Source organism: Bufo bufo, chromosome 3, assembly GCF_905171765.1.
Source record: "Bufo bufo chromosome 3, aBufBuf1.1, whole genome shotgun sequence".
NCBI classification, from domain to species: Eukaryota; Metazoa; Chordata; class Amphibia; order Anura; family Bufonidae; genus Bufo; species Bufo bufo.
The window spans coordinates 299,186,001-299,208,132 of record NC_053391.1 but is presented as its reverse complement, the minus strand read 5'-3'; the positions used below and the strand labels follow the sequence as shown (position 1 = coordinate 299,208,132).

General features: G+C 46.0%; 1 protein-coding gene across 1 annotated transcript in view; it reads right to left on the bottom strand.

Annotated features, from left to right (window-relative positions):
* Nucleotides 1–22,132, bottom strand: part of LOC120993757 (NADH-cytochrome b5 reductase 1) — a 372,914-nt gene that overhangs the window by 329,030 nt on the left and 21,752 nt on the right. The window lies entirely within an intron of this gene.

Below are 22,132 nucleotides of genomic sequence, written 5' to 3'. Positions count from 1 at the left end.
ACATCCATTGATTTGCCGCTGTCAAGTCTAGAACTTACCTCCTCATAGAAACTGATTAAATTAGTTTGGCATGACCGATCCCTCACAAAACCATGCTGATATGGCGTAATTTGCTTATTTCCGTTGAGATGCTCTAAGATAGCATCTCTCAGAAAACCTTCAAACTGTTTACCCACAACAGATGTTAAACTTACCGGCCTATAGTTTCCTGGCTCTGTTTTTGGACCCTTTTTGAATATTGGCACCACATTTGCCATGCGCCAATCCTGTGGGACATTCCCTGTCAGTATAGAGTCCGCATAAGGAGGAGGTTCAGGAGCAGATGGGGAACTCCATGTATAGTTGTGTTGTTGGTGGTAGTAATGGCACCTGTAGCTACAGTGGTGACAGTAGGGGCAGTGATAGTGACAGTGGCACTCTAGGTAAATACAGAGCAAGGAGGGGGACCAAGGAGCCCATGGTGACATAACACAGTCTGATAAATGTGGAGTGGAGGGTGATGACTATGACGATGATTGTGGACAGGACCCGGAAGACAAATTGGGGTGCTAAGGAGAAGGCAACATTAGAAAAGGAGGGTGGTGGCCAGAATAAAGAGCAGAGGCAATGTATGGCCAGAACTTCCCTAAAAACTGCCAGGGCTCTATGATGAGTGTGTTAGTATCTTCCATTCGCAGTGCCAGAGGACAAAGCATTGCCGTGTGAAGGATCTGCATGATTAAAATAAGATATGGGCAATCGAACACTAACGTAGGTACCACGTCTCTATTGGAGCCCATGCAGCAGCATCAACCGATCTCGTGGAAAAATAGAGGTGGCCTCCAGCTAGCTCAAAAAGCGTGTACTGCTTTTTGCAGTCTCCTTTGCAGCAGCTAGGCTGCATCTATGTGCAGTACAGTATCCTTGTCATCGTCACTTACTGTTCTCCTGCAGAGACTCCTCCTACTTTGCTGTCGCCCAACATCAATATGGGAATGTGTGACCAAGAATGAACTCTATGCACCCAACAATCTGCTGGTGAGCCAGCTTAACTCTTACCTGGCCAAGTTGCTGGCAGATATCTAGCCAGCATTATTTCTCCATTATTTCTACTGTCACATAGCGAAGAACGTGGCCCGATCCTTGCAATTGTTGCTGTGCGGTAAAGTGCATGCCATGGTGGACACCTGGAGGTTCTGTCACAGGCAGGGACAGTACATCTTTCATGGCCTATTTTTCGCAGCGAGGCAGCACTTCAGCAAGAAGGCCAGTTCCTATTGATACCTCCATATTGGTGTGTTCTGGTTCCCACTCCAGGTGCTTATCAGCCTCTGCCATCTCCTCATGGACAGCCTCCAATTCCTAACAACAGCAACTCATCAAGCAGTAAACATCCCACTCTGCATTTGGGGGAGATAAGACATGCTCTCTGCATTGCACCTTCCCTTCAGCCCATGGCCCTTCGGCTTCCCCTCTCTTGCTCTTATCTGGAGCTGCCTGAGGCGATTGCCTCACCTGGCCTCATTGGTGGTGCACCCTTGCATCCCCCTTATGTTTATCTTAAAACAGAAGGGTCATGCTGATGCAACAAGGGATGACAGCAGAAGAAGATCAGCTTACACATCTTGCTGGCCACCCTCTAGTCATTGGGGACCTACAAGGATAAAGTCCCCTGGAGGAGGATGAGGAGTAGGTGGTGGAGAAGCAGGCCTGGCCATGATGACCAATCATCTCAGTGGGAGTTGGGGCCAGAAAGAATAGGGTCCTCGGGCATGTGGGCCCAAATGGCAAGCTGTGTACTTGCTTGCTTACATACTGACAGGTGTATTATTCACATAAAGCAGTCTGTTTATTACTGGAAAACCATGCTTTTAGACCCTCACATTCAAAGCAAAATAGGGGAATGTTTTCCTCTTGCCAAGAAAGAAGCTAGTTACCTAATTACCAGGAAACACTGTGTATGCAGCTTGCCACAGCTTTCAGTGAGCAGATGCCTTCCTCCAATATGTCTTAGACCCCGCACAGCCACCTGCAGTCACTCACCTCCCACCATCTCCGCTACCACAAGCAGCAGAAGCCACAGCAGACAGTTCAGTATCATTAACATAATGGAGCAATTCTTTCATGTGCCATGACAGGCTGAGGCAAATCAACAAATGGACACATACTGCCTCAACACCCAGGTTCAGTCCTACCTGAAGTCTGCCCTTTCTCCAGTGCATACTGACCCCATGGACTTCTGGGCAGGTCAACTGGAACAGTGGCCTGAACTGGCTTAGCATGCTTTCTCCGTTCTCTTTCCAGCCTACAGTGTCAACTCAGAAAGAGTTTTTAGTATTAGCATGTCGTGTTGTAACACTCAAACAGACAAAGTTGTCCTCTGCCAGTGTACAACATTTTGTGGGGATTTTCACGCTCCTGCGGCTGAGGCCAATGAATAGATCTGCCCTTTGTAACTGTGCCCCATCATGCCACTACCTCTGTCTGCGTGCCTACAATCATGTTCTGCAATACAAGTCTGCTGCTGCTATTGTCATCATGCCACTGTCTGCCTGCCTACCATCATGTTCTGCACTGTATGTCTGCTGCAGGCATCATCATGCCACTGTTTGCCTGCCTACTATCATGTTCCATACTGTATGGCTCCTGCTGCCATCATGCAATTGCCGCTATCAGCCTGCCTACTATCATGTTCTGTAATGTATTGCTGCTGCTGCCATCATGCCACTGTGCTGTCTACCATTATGTTACATACCGTATGACCACTGCTGCTGCTGCATGAGCCACAAAATAATCACAAAAAATAAAATAAAAAAATATATAAAAAATAAAAAAATATTAGATTTGCCATTTTTTCACTGCTTCTCTTACCCAAAAACATGTAATAAAATGTAATCAAAACATCACGTACACTCCAAAATGGTATCAATACAAACTCCAGATTGTTCCGCAAAAAAGGAGCCCCTAAACAGCTCAGTAGACATAAGTATAAAAAAGTTATGGGGGTCAGAATATGGTGAAGTAAATTTTTTTTTTATCAAAGTTAAAATTAATTTTTACACTATTTAGACATAAGGAACCTATACATATGGAGTATTGTTATAATCGTACTAACCCAGAGAATGAAGGGCATGGGTCAGTTTTGCCATAAATGAAACCCAGTGGGAACAAAACCCGTAAAACTGTGGAGGAATTGCATTTTTTTTTCCAATTCCACCCCATTTGGAATTTTTTTTACCACTTCTCACTACATTTTATGCCATAATTAATGGTGGTATTAGAAAGTACAACTTGTCCTGCAAAAAATAAGCCCTCATACAGCTATGTGACCAGAAATATAAAAAAGTTATGGCTCAAGAAAAATACGGAAGAAAAATGAAAATGCAAAAAACCTCCGGTATCCTATGGGTTAAACACAATGTTTGTTTACACCTTTAACCATGCATTTACCCATAGCTATATATGTCAATGTCACTCTGACATTATTTTCTATTGCGGTCAGACCTTTTGGGAGTGGGAGAAAAAGCAAACATTTGTAAAAAATGAACAAAAAGAGATAACATCTTTTCATAAAAGACTAGGAGACTAGAGGGTATTTATTATATGCCAATTTTCAGAGCAATTGGAGTAACTTTAAATTGTGTAGAATACATTTGGATCTGGATAAAATAAAATAAAAATTTAAATTGGCGAATTGGACACAAAATACATTTCAAGAAATTCGCTTATCTGTAGTATGCATCAGTTGATCTTTCTGTAATCCATGCAGAATTGGATAGATCTGTCCTTTTCTACTTGGACCTATCGGGCAGCCCATGGGATATGGTTGTCTTGGATGACATTTGTCTCTCTCATTTTTTGTTTAATTTTCCTGACTGGCTTGTACATAGTAGGTGGTATTGGCCTGCAGGGCCGGCTCCAGGTTCATGTGGGCCCTTGGGCGATGAATCCCAGTGGGCCCCGTTGAGGCATTTTTTTACATTTACATGTCCCCCTGTGGCTCCCACACGGTATAATGACCCCCAGTGGCCCCTATACAGTATAATGACCACTAGTGGCCCTTCACACAGTATAATGACACCCCCAACCCCCCCCCCCCACTGTATAATGACCCCAGTGGACCTCCATTCAGAATAATAACCCCCAGTCGCCCCCCATTCAGAATAATGACCCTCAGTAGCCCCTACACTGGGGAAATACTGTATAGAGGGGGCTCTGGGGGGTCATTATACTGAATGGAGGGTCATTGGGGATCATTATACTAAATGGGGGTGTGAGACAGTGACAGGTCTCACGCAGGGTAGAGGCAAGGAAGGGGTGGATAGTTCGGTCCACACCCCTATTCCACCACGGGCGAGACCAGCTGGAAGTAATCAGGCTGGCACAAAGCACCTCCCAGGGTGTCAGCAAGGGGGGAGTGTGTTACCTGTGGACAGATGCCTGGAGGCTCTGTGTGGTCCAAGCCAGGAGGGCTGAGAGACCACGATTCCCCAAGAGACATTGGACTGGAGACAGTGGGCGTACTGTGCTCTGTACAGCCAGGAGGCTGTGGGACATTGGTTCAGAAAGCTGCATGTGTTCACAGGGTGTGAATAGGGACTTAGGTGAGTCAGGGATCTGTTTGTTTAGTTAGAGCCCGGACGGGCGAGTGTTTATTATTTTGTATTATTGTTTATGTTTATGCGGATGTGCCGCAATAAAGAACTGTGTTTGGTGTCCTGAAGATATCTGTGAGAATGACCCCCGAAAGAGAGCTGATCCCCCTACAGGGGACACTGGGAGTCATTATACTATGTAAAGGGCCCTCACAGTATAATGACCCCACAGTGGCCCTCCATTCAGAATAATATCCCCCAGTCGCCCCCACACTGGGGGTTATACTGTATGGAGTGGGCACTGGGGGTCATTATATTGAATGGGGGCTCTCGTGGTCATTATACTAAATGGAGGGTCAATGGGGATCATTATACTAAATGGGGGGCACTGGGGGTCATTATACTGTGTAAGGGGCCCTCACAGTGTAATGACCCCCCAGTGACCCCCTCACATACCTATCATTGTTGGAGCGCAGGAGAGCCGGCGGTCCTGTCATTGACTAACCACAGCTCCCTGCGCCCCTTCTCTCCTCAAACCCGCTGCAGCAGTGAGACACAAGTCATGATGTCACCCCTGGGCCGGGCCTGGAGGAGAGAAGGAGATGTGCAGTGATGTAGCTAGAACTGACTGGGCCCCACAGCAAATTTTATTCCCCCCCCCCCCCAGTGGGTTCACATCACATTGATGTATTTTTTATACCAGTAAAAAATGCATACGTTAACGTATGTTTTTTTTACAATGGAACGGACGCCACTGTACGGCATCAGTCTGAGGCATCTGTTAACGCATACATTTTTGGTATACATTCAATGGATGGCACAAATGGGATGTGAACCCAGCCCTAGTGTCAGAATAAGCACCAGTACACAGTGGAGCAGCGTGGCGGAGAGGGGAGGCCGCCATGTACTGACAGAGCGCTACCTGGTCTTGGTGGTCAGGGATGAGGACTGTGTCTCCCAAGGATCATTTTCTACTGGGAAATAGGGCACAGTATAATACACTAGAATCTATATAATATAAAGATATTAGCCCTACCCCCGAATAATAATACAATTAGGTGGTCATTTATTATATAAAAATACGTCTATGTTAGGCATACAGTCAGGTCCATAAATATTGGGACATCGACACAATTCTAACATTTTTAGCTCTATACACCACCACAATGGATTTGAAATGAAACAAACAAGATGTGCTTTAACTGCAGACTGTCAGCTTTAATTTGGGGGTATTTACATCCAAATCAGGTGAACGGGGTAGGAATTACAACAGTTTGCATATGTGCCTCCCACTTGTTAAGGGTTCAAAAGTAATGGGACAATTGGCTTCTCAGCTCTTCCATGGCCAGGTGTGTGTTATTCCCTCATTATCCCAATTACAATGAGCAGATAAAAAGGTCCAGAGTTAATTTCAAGTGTGCTATTTGCATTTGGAATCTGTTGCTGTCAACTCTCAAGATGAGATCCAAAGAGCTGTCACTATCGGTGAAGCAAGCCATCATTAGGCTGAAAAAACAAAACAAACCCATCAGAGATATAGCAAAAACATTAGGCATGGCCAAAACAACTGTTTGGAACATTCTTAAAAAGAAGGAACGCACTGGTGAGCTCAGCAACACCAAAAGACCCGGAAGACCACGGAAAACAACTGTGGTGGATGACCAAAGAATTCCTTCCCTGGTGAACAAAACACCCTTCACAACAGTTGGCCAGATCAAGAACACTCTTCAGGAGATAGGTGTATGTGTGTAAAAGTCAACAATCAAGAGAAGACTTCACCAGAGTAAATACAGAGGGTTCACCACAAGATGTAAACCATTGGTGAGCCTCAAAAACAGGAAGGCCAGATTTGCCAAACGACATCTAAAAAAGCCTTCACAGTTCTGGAACAACATCCTATGGACAGATGAGACCAAGATCAACTTGTACCAGAGTGATGGGAAGAGAAGAGTATGGAGAAGGAAATTAACTGCTCATGATCCTAAGCATACCACCTCATCAGTGAAGCATGGTGGTGGTAGTGTCATGGCATGGGCATGTATGGCTGCCAATAGAACTGGTTATTTTGTATTTATTGATGATGTGACTGCTGATAAAAGCAGCAGGATGAATTTTGAAGTGTTTCGGGCAATATTATCTGCTCATATTCAGCCAAATGCTTCAGAACTCATTAGACGGCACTTCACAGTGCAGATGGACAATGACCCAAAGTATACTGCAAAAGCAACCAAAGAGTTTTTTAAGGGAAAGAAGTGGAATGCTATGAAATGGCTAAGTCAATCACCTGACCTGAATCCGATTGAGCATGCATTTCACTTTCTGAACACAAAACTGAAGGGAAAATGCCCCAAGAACAAGCAGGAACTGAAGACGGTTGCAGTAGAGGCCCAGCAGAGCTGTAACGGTCGCGTACACACACACACACACACAGGGGGGAGGGAAGTGACCACTGCGCTCCACCCTTACCCCTGGCCCTGCCTACTTGCCTCGCGAGTCCTAATGACAGGGGACAACTGGACGGCAATCCCTAACTTGGAGTAAGTGCAGGGATGACAGACAGACAAACAACAGGACGTGAACGGACCGAGTCAATACCAGGAAAGCTGCAAAGTACAAATGGAGCAAGCAGAGAATTGTCAGGAGAAGCCGGGGTCATAAATACCAGGAGAGCAGAGAAGTACAAGAGGAGTCCTAAGAGAGTAGTCAGGTGGGAGCCGAGGTCACAATACCAGGACGGATGCGCAGTACAGGAGGATCAGGCAAAAGGATGGTCAAGGAACAGGATCAGGTAAGTATTCAGCAGTCCAACAAATACCAGGAACCTAGAAATTAACAGGCAACCTGTAGCCAGCAGGCTGCCTGTATTTATAGTGGGGAGTGAGGGTCATATGACGTGGCCAGCGTCACATGACCGACAGACCAACCAGTCGAGCACCGAGTGATCAGCTCGGCGCTCAAGGCAGACTTAGGAGCAAGGAGCCACCCAGCTAGTAAAGCCGCCCTGGGAATGAGGTCAAACACAGAACCTCATTCCAAAAGCTAAGCAACAGTTCTGCGGGCAATGGGGAACCGAGTGCACCTTCGGAACCCCGTGACAGTACCCCCCCTTTTACGAGGGGCCACCGGACCCAAGACTTCAGGCGATGGCTTTTCAGGGTGTTCTAAATGAAATTTACGAACAAGTCTAGGAGCATGAACCTCCCTGGCAGGTACCCAAGATCTCTCTTCAGGTCCATACCCCTTCCAGTGAATCAGGTACTGCAAGGAATTACGCACCTTCCTGACATCCACTATTTTAGACACCACATACTCGACAGCATCATTAACAAGAACTGGCGGAGGCGAGGCTTTTGATGGTACTACCGGTTCAAAATATTTTTTAAGCAGAGATTTATGGAACACATTATGAATGTGGAATGACTCAGCTCCAACCTAAAAGATACCGGGTTAATCACTTCCGTGATCTTATATGGTCCAATAAAAGGAGGAGCAAATTTTTTAGAAGTTACCTTGAGAGATAGATTCTTGGAGGACAACCATACTTTATCCCCAACCTGAAAGTTTACCCCCCTTGAATGTCTCCTATCGGCCTTGAGTTTTTGAGAACATTGAGCCTTTTCTAGGTTCGATTGAACCCGGGCCCAAACTGTGCACAGTTCGGAGGAGAGTTTATCAGCTTCAGGGTTAGAGGAGGAGACGGACGACCCAGAATGAAAACGGGGATGAAAACCATGGTTACAAAAGAAAGGGGAGACCCCAGCAGAAGAATTGACACGGTTATTCAGAGCAAATTCAGCCAACGGAAGGAATTTGACCCATAATTGCTGGTCATCAGCAACATACAACCTCAGGAATTGTTCCACAGACTGATTAAGGCGTTCAGTCTGCCCATTACTCTCAGGATGGTAGGCGGAAGAAAAAGACAACGAAATTTTACATCTTTGACAGAAGGCCCTCCAGAATTTGGACACAAACTGCACACCCCTGTCCGAAACAATATTTTCCGGGATACCATGCAATCGAACAATTTCTTTCACAAAAATAGACGCCAGGGTTTTGGCATTCGGGAGTTTAGACAGGGGAATGAAATGGACCATCTTGCTAAACCTATCCACCACTACCCACGCTACAGTCTTACCCTCCGCCAGCGGTAGGTCAGTTATAAAGTCCATCGAGATATGGGACCAGGGTCTACTGGGAATGGGTAGGGGTCGTAGGTTACCAGCAGGGCGAGTCCTAGGTGTCTTGGACCTGGCACAAACCTCACAGGCTGACACATAGGACTTGACATCCCTAGTTAGAGTGGGCCACCAATAAGATCTAGAAACCAGATCCTTAGTGCCCTCAACACCCGGATGTCCACAAAAGGCAGAATCGTGACACTCACCCAACAGCTGGAGACGAAATTGTACGGGAACAAACAACTTATCTGTTGGGGTGGATACCGGTGCCAGATGTTGTTCCGACCTAATGCGAGCCGAGATATCCTGGGTAAGAGCTGCTAAGAAGATTTTTGCTGGTAGGATGGATTCAGGTGGTACCTCAGTAGGTTGAAAAGCCTGGAAGCTCCGAGATAATGCGTCCGCCTTCACATTTTTACTTCCCGGCCTGAACGTGATGGAAAAATCAAAACGAGTAAAAAACAGAGCCCATCTGGCTTGACGGGGATTCAACCTCTTAGCAGACTCGAGAAACATAAGGTTTTTATGGTCAGTGACAACAGTTACACAATGCCTTGCCCCCTCCAGAAAATTCCTCCACTCCTCAAATGCCCATTTAATGGCCAGCAGCTCCCTATTCCCTATGTCGTAGTTTCTCTCCGTGGGAGAGAATTTCCTGGAGAAGAAGGCACATGGTCTCAGATTAGTGAGGCTGGCAGGACCTTGTGAAAGGACTGCTCCTGCGCCGTCCTCGGACGCATCCACCTCCACAATAAAAGGTTTCTCCTGATTAGGCTGGATCAGAATGGGAGCGCTACTGAATGCCTTTTTTAATTTTTCAAATGAAGAAATGGCCTCAGTAGACCAATTCTCCAAATCCGCCCCTTTCTTAGTAAGGTCGGTCAACGGTTTAGCAATTACGGAAAAATTCATAATAAATTTACGATAGTAATTGGCGAAACCTAAGAACCGTTGTAAGGCCTTTAAGGATGAAGGTCTTACCCATTCCTTAATTGCTAGTACCTTACCAGGATCCATCTTGAAGGCGTGAGGAGTCAGAACATGCCCTAGAAACAGAATCTCCTGCACACCAAAGACACATTTCTCTTGTTTAGCGGATAGCTGATTCTCCCTCAACACCTCTAATACTTGTCTAACATGAGACACATGGGATTCGAAGTCAGGAGAGAATATCAAAATGTCGTCAAGATAGACAATAACAAATTTACCTAAGAATTCCCTAAGAATGTCATTCATGAAGTTTTGGAACACAGCTGGGGCATTGCTGAGTCCAAAAGGCATCACCTGATATTCAAAGTGTCCTACCGGAGTATTGAACGCCGTCTTCCATTCGTCTCCCTCCTTGATTCGGATTAGATTGTATGCCCCTTTCAGGTCAATTTTGGAAAACCAGGTTGCCCCCAGGACCTGGTTAAATAAATCCGGAATCAATGGGAGGGAGTATCTATTCTGGACAGTGATTTTATTTAATCTCCGGTAATCGATACATGGCCTAAGACCACCATAGGCGAAGAAAAACCCCGCCCCCATAGGAGAGACAGAAGGTCTAATATGCCCTTTACCAAGGCTCTCCTTAATATAATCTTCCATGGCCTTGCGTTCGGGCATAGAAAGATTATAAATTCGTCCTTTAGGAAACTTGGCCCCCTCTACTAGCTCTATGGTACAATCATAAGGTCTATGGGGGGGTAGAACCTCTGGGGTTGGTGATGAGAATACATCAGAACATTCTCTAACAACAGAGGGTAAAGTATCAGACTTTACTGAGACCCCAGCCTGTACCACGGACAGGCACGAGTCACACTTAGGCCCCCATCTCACCAACTCCCCATTGGACCAATCTATAGTGGGGTTATGTAGTCGGAGCCAACGCAACCCTAGTACCACCTCAGCAGGTAGGTTCTCCAGGACTAGAAGCGAACATCTCTCTGAGTGGCACACACCCACTGTTAGAGAAATCTCCGAGGTACATAAGCTCACCGTACCACGAATAAGAGGAGTAGCATCAATAGCCATGACATGGATAGGAGTTGGTAAGGCAAACATAGGAATACCCAATCTAACAGCATACTCAGAGTCAATAAAGCTAGCCGCTGAGCCAGAATCAATAAAGGCCTTACCCGCCCATTTATCTACTCCCAGAGAAATCGTAATGGGTACCGAAAGCTTACATTTAGAAAATTCAGGGTGTACCTGGTCTTTAGGTTGCCTTGCCTTAGGAGACTTGACAGAGAGGACCTTCTTAGGACACTGGTTGATCCAATGGTCAGAATCTCCACAGTAAAAGCATTCTCCACGTCTGCGGCGAAGATTCCCGCGGGTCATGCCAACCTGCATGGGTTCCTCGGTGGAGACCTCAGCATTGTCTCTGGGATAGGCCTCTGGCTGGACCACCATCTGGAAAGAGAACTGTTGTTCCTGTCGTCTCTCTCTAACCCGTCGGTCAAGTCGGACAACAAGGGTCATCATCTCCTCTAAGGTCTCTGGAAGTTGATAACTGACCAGAAGATCCTTTAATTTATCAGACAGACCTGACCTGAACTGACTCTTCAGGGCTGGTTCGTTCCATCCTGAGGGGACACACCACCTTCTGAATTGGGTGCAATAATCCTCCGCTGGTAAATTGTCCTGAACCAGTGCCTTTAGAGCCGTCTCGGCTACTAGAGCCCTGTCTGGTTCATCATAGAGGGTACCTAGGGCCTGAAAGAACCCCTCCACAGAATATAAACAACTGGCGCCAGCAGGTAAAGAGAACGCCCAGTCCTGGGGATCACCCTGTAATCGGGAAATGATAATGCCCACGCGTTGACTCTCGGGGCCAGAGGACACGGGGCGCAAACGGAAGTAAAGTTTGCAACTCTCCTTAAAAGAGAGAAACTTCTTCCGGTCTCCAGAAAAGGTTTCTGGGAGCTTAATCTGGGGCTCAAAATGCGGACTGGAGGCCTGAGGAGTGGAAGAGCCTTGCCCTAACTCAAAAGAGCTGAGTTTTTCCCCTAACTCCTGAACCATCTGCGTCAGATTAGAGACATAGTCAGTCAGGGTCACCAGAGGATTCAATACAGTGGTTATTGGGCCTGTTAATCTGTAACGGTCGCGTACACACACACACAGGGGGGAGGGAAGTGACCACTGCGCTCCACCCTTACCCCTGGCCCTGCCTACTTGCCTCGCGAGTCCTAATGACAGGGGACAACTGGACGGCAATCCCTAACTTGGAGTAAGTGCAGAGATGACAGACAGACAAACAACATGACGTGAACGGACCGAGTCAATACCAGGAAAGCTGCAAAGTACAAATGGAGCAAGCAGAGAATTGTCAGGAGAAGCCGGGGTCATAAATACCAGGAGAGCAGAGAAGTACAAGAGGAGTCCTAAGAGAGTAGTCAGGTGGGAGCCGAGGTCACAATACCAGGACGGATGCGCAGTACAGGAGGATCAGGCAAAAGGATGGTCAAGGAACAGGATCAGGTAAGTATTCAGCAGTCCAACAAATACCAGGAACCTAGAAATTAACAGGCAACCTGTAGCCAGCAGGCTGCCTGTATTTATAGTGGGGAGTGGGGGTCATGTGACGTGGCCAGCGTCACATGACCGACAGACCAACCAGTCGAGCACCGAGTGATCAGCTCGGCGCTTAAGGCAGACTTAGGAGCAAGGAGCCACCCAGCTAGTAAAGCCGCCCTAGGAATGAGGTCAAACACAGAACCTCATTCCAAAAGCTAAGCAACAGTTCTGCGGGCAATGGGGAACCGAGTGCACCTTCGGAACCCCGTGACAAGAGCATTACCAGAGATGAAACCCAGCATCTGGTGATGTCTATGCGTTCCAGATTTCAGGCTGTAATTGACTGCAAAGGATTTGCAACCAAGTATTAAAAAGTGAAAGTTTAATTTATGATTATTATTCTGTCCCATTACTTTTGGTTCCTTAACAAGTGGGAGGCACATATGCAAACTGTTGTAATTCCTACACCGTTTACCTGATTTAGATGTAAATACCCTCAAATTAAAGCTGACAGTCTGCAGTTAAAGCACATCTTGTTTGTTTCATTTCAAATCCATTGTGGTGGTGTATAGAGCCAAAAATTTTAGAATTGTGTCGATGTCCCAATATTTATGGACCTGACTGTATTTCTGACACAGATTGTGGCGCAAAGGTCTTTAGCATCGCAATCTGTATCTTTTCCCGCACATGCCAGGTCTAAAAAAGGTGGCATGGGCAGGGAAGGGGATACAGTTATTGGATACCACCGCCATATAGTGATAACACCGCCATACAATGATAAAACCACCATACAGTGACCGGATAAAAGGGTATAAGAGGGCACAGTAAGGGAATGACTAGGGGCACTGCACAGGGTGTGGTAAGAGGGCACAATGCAGGGTATAAAAGGGCACAGTACTGGGTGGGGGGCACAGTCACATGACCCTGTGACATTAGAAGGTCCTTATGGTGAATGCGGTTCAGATACCACCATAATGAGAGGCAGAGGAGTGAGACAGGTTACGGGGGCCATGGATGGACAGGAGGGGTGGACACAGCAAGTAGGTGGAAGGGGCTCTGAAGTAGTGGCAGGAGGTCTGTGCAGGGCAGCAATAGGAGATAGGAGGGTGGAACAGGAGCTCTGGATACATGAGGGAGGAAAGGAGACAGCAGGAGCTCCATGAGGATGAGATAGGACAGGATATGGGGGGGGGGGGGCAGGTGTCATGGAGGCAAACTGCTTAATGAAGCAGTAAAACAACTAAATAGGGACGGGCTGCACCTCAATGGGGAAGGAGCAGCTGTGTTGGGGAAGAAGATGGCTAGAAGGTTGGAGGAGTGTTTAAACTAGGGACTGGGGGGGAGGGTAATTACACTATAGAAGGGGAAGATAGTGCAGATAGAGACCGGGGGCAAGGTAGTGGGACTGGGGGAGAAATGGAAGGAGGGACAAGAACAGTTCAGAAGGAAAGGTGTAGGGTAAAAAATATACATAAACCTCTCATATGTATGTATACTAATGCCAGAAGTCTGACTAATAAAACTGGTGAACTGGAATTAGTGATGTGTGAGGAGGACTATGACATAGTGGGAATAACTGAGACATGGCTGGATGATAGCTATGACTGGGCAGTTAATGTACAAGGTTACAGTCTGTTCAGAAAGGATCGTCAAAACCGGAGAGGTGGAGGGGTCTGCCTTTATGTAAAATCTTGTCTAAAGCCCACACTCCGTGAAGATATAAGTGAGGGACATGAACATGTGGAGTCACTGTGGGTAGAGATACATGGAGCTAAAAACAACAATAAATTACTAATAGGAGTCTACTATAAACCACCTAATATACCAGAGTCCACAGAAAATCTACTACTAAACGAGATAGACAAGGCGGCAAATCATAATGAGGTGGTTATTATGGGGGACTTCAACTACCCAGATATAGACTGGGAAACTGAAACTTGTATATCTCATAAAGGAAACAGATTCTTGGCAATAACCAAAGACCATTATCTCTCCCAACTGGTTCAGGACCCGACTAGAGGGACGGCCATACTGGACTTAATATTAACCAATAGACCTGACAGAACAACAGACGTGCAGGTTGGGGGACACCTGGGAAATAGTGACCATAAAGTAATAACCTTCCAATTATCATTCAAAAGAGCGTTTCTACAGGGAGAAACAAAAATACCAAACTTCAAAAAAGCTAAATTTAGCCAACTAAGAGAGGCCATAGGCCTAACTAACTGGGACAAAGTCCTCAAAAATAAAAATACAGCCAAAAAATGGGATATCTTTAAAAACATCCTAAAATCTCATTGTGAGAGGTACATACCGTATGGGAATAAAAGGTTAAGGAACAAAAAGAAACCAATGTGGATAAACAGAACTGTAAAGAAAGCAATAAATGACAAAAAGAAAGCATATAAAACCCTAAAACAGGAGGGTAGCACGGAAGCACTGAAAAACTATAAGGAAAAAAACAGAACATGTAAAAAACAAATAAAAGCGGCCAAACTAGAGACCGAGAGATTAATTGCCAAACAGAGTAAAACTAACCCTAAAATGTTCTTCAATTATATAAATGTTAAAAAGTATAAATCTGAAGGTGTCGGCCCTTTAAAGAGTAATGAGGGGGGAGTCGCAGAGAGCGACGAGGAGAAAGCAAAGCTGTTAAATATTTTTTTCTCCAATGTATTCACTGAGGAAAATAAACTGTCAGATGAAATGCTGAATGCTGAAATAAATTCGCCATTAAAAGTGTCCTGTCTGACCCAGGAAGAAGTACAACAGCGACTTAAAAAGATCAAAATAGACAAATCGCCAGGACCGGATGGCATACACCCCCGTATCCTAAGGGAATTAAGTAATGTCATAGCCAGACCCTTATTTCTGATATTTGCGGACTCTGTACTGACAGGGAATGTCCCACAGGATTGGCGCATGGCAAATGTGGTGCCAATATTCAAAAAAGGTCCAAAAACAGAGCCTGGAAACTATAGGCCGGTAAGTTTAACATCTGTTGTGGGTAAACTGTTTGAAGGTTTTCTGAGAGATGCTATGTTAGAGCATCTTATGGGAAATAAGCAAATAACGCCATATCAGCATGGCTTCGTGAGGGATCGGTCATGTCAAACTAATTTAATCAGTTTCTATGAGGAGGTAAGTACTAGACTTGACAGCGGCGAATCAATGGATGTCGTGTATCTGGACTTCTCCAAAGCATTTGACACTGTACCTCATAAAAGGTTAGTATATAAAATGAGAATGCTCGGACTCGGAGAAAACGTCTGTAAGTGGGTAAGTAACTGGCTCAATGATAGAAAACAGAGGGTGGTTATTAACGGTACATACTCAGATTGGGTCACTGTCACTAGTGGAGTACCTCAGGGGTCAGTATTGGGCCCTATTCTCTTCAATATATTTATTAATGATCTTGTAGAAGGCTTGCATAGTAAAATATCAATTTTCGCAGATGACACTAAACTGTGTAAAGTAATTAACACTAAAGAGGACAGTATACTACTACAGAGGGATCTGGATAGATTGGAGGCTTGGGCAGATAAGTGGCAGATGAGGTTTAACACTGAGAAATGTAAAGTTATGCACATGGGAAGGAATAATGCAAGTCACCCGTACATACTAAATGGTAAAACACTCGGTAACACTGACATGGAAAAGGATCTAGGAATTTTAATAAACAGCAAACTAAGCTGCAAAAAACAGTGTCAGGCAGCGGCTGCCAAGGCCAATAAGATAATGGGTTGCATCAAAAGGGGCATAGATGCCCGTGATGAGAACATATTCCTACTACTTTACAAATCACTGGTCAGACCACACATGGAGTACTGTGTACAGTTCTGGGCTCCTGTAAACAAGGCAGACATAGCAGAGCTGGAGAGGGTCCAGAGGAGGGCAACTAAAGTAATAACTGGAATGGGGCAACTACAGTACCCTGAAAGATTATCAAAATTAGGGTTATTCACGTTAGAAAAAAGACGACTGAGGGGAGATCTAATTACTATGTATAAATATATCAGGGGGCAGTACAGAGATCTATCCCATCATCTATTTATCCACCAGGACTGTGACTGTGACGAGGGGACATCCTCTGCGTTTGGAGGAAAGAAGGTTTGTACACAAACATAGAAAAGGGTTCTTTACGGTAAGAGCAGTGAAACTATGGAACTCTCTGCCTGAGGAGGTGGTGATGGTGAGTACAATAAAGGAATTCAAGAGGGGCCTGGATGTATTTCTGGAGTGTAATAATATTACAGGCTATAGCTACTAGAGAGGGGTCGTTGATCCAGGGAGTTATTCTGATTGCCTGATTGGAGTCGGGAAGGAATTTTTTATTCCCCTAAAGTGAGGAAAATTGGCTTCTACCTCACAGGGTTTTTTTTTTTGCCTTCCTCTGGATCAACTTGTAGGATGACAGGCCGAACTGGATGGACAAATGTCTTTTTTCGGCCTTATGTACTATGTTACTATGCTACTAATGAAGCAGCATCCAGCAGCAGCACGAATAGTCCCCCCCCCCCCCCCCCCCCCGTCCCACAGAGAAGAGAAAGTCACAGTGCAGACTTACTCACAGACTGTCTTCACACTTCTATGCTCCAGCCCTGCCGGTCTCTCTCCTCAGGCAGCATGTCCTGTGTAGAAGGGGCGTGTTCTGAGTCTCTGCAGCAGCCGGCCTCATTTGACTCAGAGGGCCCACCAAAGGGGTACTGTGTAAGTGAAATGACAGCAGTGAGAGCTTCCATCTGTATTGATGGAAGTGCTCATAGCAGCTCAGTGGGCCCCCCCCAGGAGCATTGGGCCCCGGCACTTTCCCGGGGATGCCGGGTTATGAAGCTGGCCCTGTGTCTTTCTTTAAATGGTGGATAATGAGGTTGGTTTTGCCAAAGTGCACCGGATGTTTACTGTAGACTTGGTGATGCTGTTTCACCATTTTGAACACACCTTCATTCTTGTTCTGCTAATGTAGTCACTAGTCAGATTGTGTACATGAAGTTCTGCCCACCATGGCATATTCGAAGTTTCTTGTGCAGCACTTGGTGTTTGGATAGACTGCTGAACAGTGGTGGTATGTGATTCGAGGTGTCTCAGGTTTATAAAGTGAATGGGTACTCTCCCTTGAGACACTGTGACTAGACGCCTTGATGCAGAGGCGTATTGTGGGGGAGGGCTGTTGCCCTGGGCGCAAAATTTTAGGGGGCGCCAGCAGGGCTGCACTGCCAATTAGACAAAGTGAGGCGATCGCCCCAGGTCATCTGTATCACCGTCCACAGGACAGTGGTAGAGATGGATGTGCTGCGGGGCAAGGGAGGGAGAGGCGTCTCCCTTCCCCGTTCCACTGATAGGCTGCAGGCACTAGGCCTGCAGCCTATCAGAGGCCAGTGCAGGCGGCGTGATGACGTCATCACACCGCCTGAGCAGTACAGCGCGCGACACAGGCCGGAAGAGGCCTGCATCGCATCGCTGCCATGGAGGTAAGTATAAGTGTTTATTTTTTTTATATGGTACAATACTGGCTACTAGCACATGATTGGGGGGCACTTCTCACTGGCACATGATTTGGGGGATCCATGGGGGCATATCTTACTGGCACATTATTGGGGGGCACTGTGGGGGCATCTATGGGGGCACTCCTTACTGGCACATTATTGGGGGAACTTTTTACTGGCACATTATTAGGTAGCACTATGGGGGCACGTCTTACTGGCACATTATTTGGGGCATCTACTGAGGCCACAAAGAAGGAGTATTTTATATGGGGGGCTCTGTATAGAGGCATTTTATAATGAGGCACATTATGGTGGGTACTATGGGGAAGGGGAGAGAGGAGTACTATGGGGTCATCTACTGGGACACTATATATGGGGCATTTTATACTGGTACATTATGGGGGGCACTAGGAGGAAGGGGGGAGAGGAACACTATGGGGGTATTTTATACTGGCACTATGGGGACATTAGCTCAACTGGGGGCATTAAAAGGGGGTATTTTTTGAACTCTCACATTATAAGGAGAATTATTACTACTGGGGGTCTATGGGGAACATGATTACTAGTATGGGCACTATGGGAGCAATTTTTACTTCTGGGGCACAGTGGGGACATGTTGGGGACACTGTATGAGCCCTATTACTACCATGTGTGCTCTAGCAGAGAATTATTCCTATTGGTGGGACTTTTGGGAGCACTATTACTGTGGGGGTACCTTGGCACAGTATCAGCTTACCACAATTTTTGGGGGGGAACGTTATGTTTACACTATTAGTGTCAGGGGCACTATTTGCTGGGCGCAGTTATTTTAGGGCACTGTGTGCCAATAATTATTAATGGATACTATCTGCATGGTACTACTATTATCAGGGGGTTTAACTGTTTCTGCAGTATAATATTAGGGAGCACAGCAGGCAGAGTATTGGGGATGGTAGGATGATTTGTCCAGAAGATGGGAGGATGATGGAAAAGTAGTAAACTAAGATTTTTTTTGTCAAACTGCAGAGATGAGAAATGGCTGAAAAATGGTGGTGTGGTCTGAAGGTCTGAAAGGAGAAGATGAGGAAAGAGAACATCTACATCAAAGGAGACATCACTGAATGTAAGAGGTATGTGCGCTGTATTACCCTGTATGTTCTGTAGTGATGGGAGGGTGGATATTGAATTTGGCCCACACTGTAGCAGCCTGGCCCCAGACTTCAGGTCACACTGTGCGTGTTCTGAATTCTGGTGGCTCACACCCATCTACTACATTATCTGTACACAGAGCGTTATCACCGTGTTATCTGTGGTGTTACATAGGACTGCAGGTGATATCTACTACATTATCTGTAAAAAGGGGCGTGGTCACAGGTTGGCGGGGCACAATATTTGGCTTGCCCCGGGTGCTGGCAACCCACGCTATGCCACTGCCTTGATGCTAAGTCTACAGGATGCCCCTCAAGATGGATAGGTTCCACTCGGGTCTGATTGTCTTGGCTCATTATGTCTATTAGGGATCAACCGATTATCAGTTTTACCGATATTATCGGCCGATATTCAGTATTTTGACCGTTATCGGTATCGGCATCTATTAGCGGTAGCTGCGATCTGCGGTAGTTAACCCCTTAGGTGCCGCGTATCGCAGCTACCGCTCATAGAGGTCGGGAGCCGGCTATGTGATTCTGCAGCCAGCTCCCGCCTCCTGTATATGAATTAATGAGAGATTTCTCTTCATTGGTGGCGCCCCCCCCCCCAAGCCCCCCAGTATTAATCATTGGTGGCGCAGTGCGCCCCCCACCCAAGCCCCCCCCCCCCCAGTATTAATCATTGGTGGCAGTGGCCACAGGATCCCCTCTCTCCTGCTCCTCCGATCGGAGCCCCACCATGGCAGCCAGGACGCTACTGAAGCCCTGGCTGCCATGTTCAGCTCCATTCTGCTGTGTGCACAAAGCACAGAGCAGCAGGGACAGTGTGAGATCCTATTCACCCTGATAGAGACTCTAGTCATCTGGATCACTTTCTGGGTGGTATGGGGAGCTATAGGTAGAGACTTTCATAGCATTACAAGCACTTTTCTGTAGCTATTCTGGAGGATGTTCATCCCAAATATTACTGAAAGGTTGTTGTCATCATGTACTTATATAACTATGGCTACTTGTTGCTGGAACCTGGTCTCCCTTATTTGCAGAGTTGGTTCCCAATATACATGCACTGGCACAGGCTTGAAATTGGTAACATAGTAACATAGTATATAAGGCTGAAAAAAGACATTTGTCCATCTAGTTCGGCCAGTTGATCCAGCCTGGACTCTGGTGTTCACATTAGTTGTGTCATCCCAGGACTTTTCAAAAGCGGCCTGCTGTATGGTGGTGACTTGCGAACAAGTATCTAGCAGGGCAACAATAAAAACTTGACGAGATCCCACATATCTGTGCATCCACCCTAGTTCTTCTGGACCTACAATTCTGTCTCCTGAGGGGTGGTCCTAGGCTTTGGAGGATGCCCTTTTAGCTGCCGGAACATCCTTTCAGTGTGTCCACGTTTTTGGCAGCACCTGCAAACAGGTTTCTTGGACTCATCGTATGGGTCTGAAGGCAGCCTACAGGGAGTCAAGTGGTAGTTTTATTTGGAACAGGAAGGGGGCCGACTCCTAGGCTGTTGAGCTTCTTTCTCTGTCAGATGCTGTCCTAACTGCTCCAGTTGTCTCCGAATCTTCTCCACGCTTTTTGCCAGGAGGAATAGTGACTGCATCCGGAACAGATGCTTGGGCTCCTTGCTTAAACACACTGTTGGTTTCTGCAGACACAAGATTAGGCAGTAGATTGCTATTCTTGTCAGATTCATTGCTTGTGGTCCATCCCCAGGATGTTCATAGTGAGTTCCTTAAAATCTAAAGGAAAGTGTGTCTGAAAGGCTATTAAAAAAATGTTGTCCACCCAGAGTCACTTTCCTTAAGGTTTGGTCTTGGTTCTCGGCATCACAGGGGTCTGCGTTCTGAAGCAGTTCCCATTTCAAAGGTTGTGCCGAGTCTGTCAAAGATTTTCTCTACCTTTTTTATGACTGTGGCAAACATCTGACTTAATGGAGTGAAGTTCCTTCTAGTTTTACTTTCTGGTTTGTGGCTACACAGTATAGCTTGAAGGTAGCTCACATCTTTTCATAGAAGTCTCTTAGGGTAAGGGGCTTTCTCATGTAGCGTGGGAGCCATGGTGCCACAAAATAGTATGGCATAGGCACTGGCTTTATGCATGTAGTTGGTGGCTGTGATTCACAGCTGAGGGGTACAGGATTAAGATATGGTGGGCCAGACTGTGTACAAAAGTAAAAGGCGTTTTAGCAATGTCCCTCTCACTGCAGTAAAGTCTCCATCGGCCTTATCCACATGACCATATGTATTTTGCGATCTGCAAAATGCGGATCTGCAAAAATATGAATGTCATCCGTGTGATGTCCATGTCGCATCCGTTGTTTTGTGGACTTGTGTTCTTTCTTCATCTGTATGTCCATTCCACAAAAACATTGAACATATCCTATTCCTGGCTGCAAAATGCAGACTACAGACTCACTGAAGTCAACGAATCTGCATAAAAAACGGATGCAACACAGATGTCATCTGTATTTTGCAGACCCGCGTTTTCTGGACCGTAAAATACATACAGTCGTGTGCATAAGACCTTAAATATCAAATACCATACTGACCCCATTGCTCATCTTTGCAGATTGATTCTGGACTTTCCTGGTTCTTTTCTTTCTATTTTCCTGTAGTACTGTACAGATCTTAGTACTCTGAGTAGTGAGAACATGTATCTTCCTCTGACTTCCTCAGCTAACACACAACTCTGAATGAGCTACTGGTGGACCTACAGGGGCAGTGTCAGGATTATTAACCCTGACTAATCCATACAGAGATACAGTATGCAAGTACCCTATTCTGGGGTACTGCACATGCAGTACTGAAAACAAAATGCAAGCAGTTTTTATTGTGCAATTCAAAAGATAGGGGCACATCCAAAAGTAAAGGAAGAGTGCCGGCTCACGGTATGCAGTGCACAATGTGAAAGAAGAGAGAAAGAATACCGAAACAGGAGCTGCACATCTAAAATATAACAAATTTATTCAAGAAAACAGACACGACACAAAATAAGTTAAAATCGTTGTATACAACAAATCAGGGCCATGTGAACCATATATCAGCACATGCCACCCTGGCTCACCACAAAGTCATAGGTATACCCCCACATCAATGAGTATATGACATTATAAAGTGCATGTAATCTATCAACAATGAATAAAAGCTCAAATACTTAACATAGAGGTAGCATGGTGGGGGGTGTGCGTTGTGGTCAGGAAAAGAGCCCAACGCGTATCGCCAGACTTACTGGCTTCCTCAGGAGTGCCCTCTTTT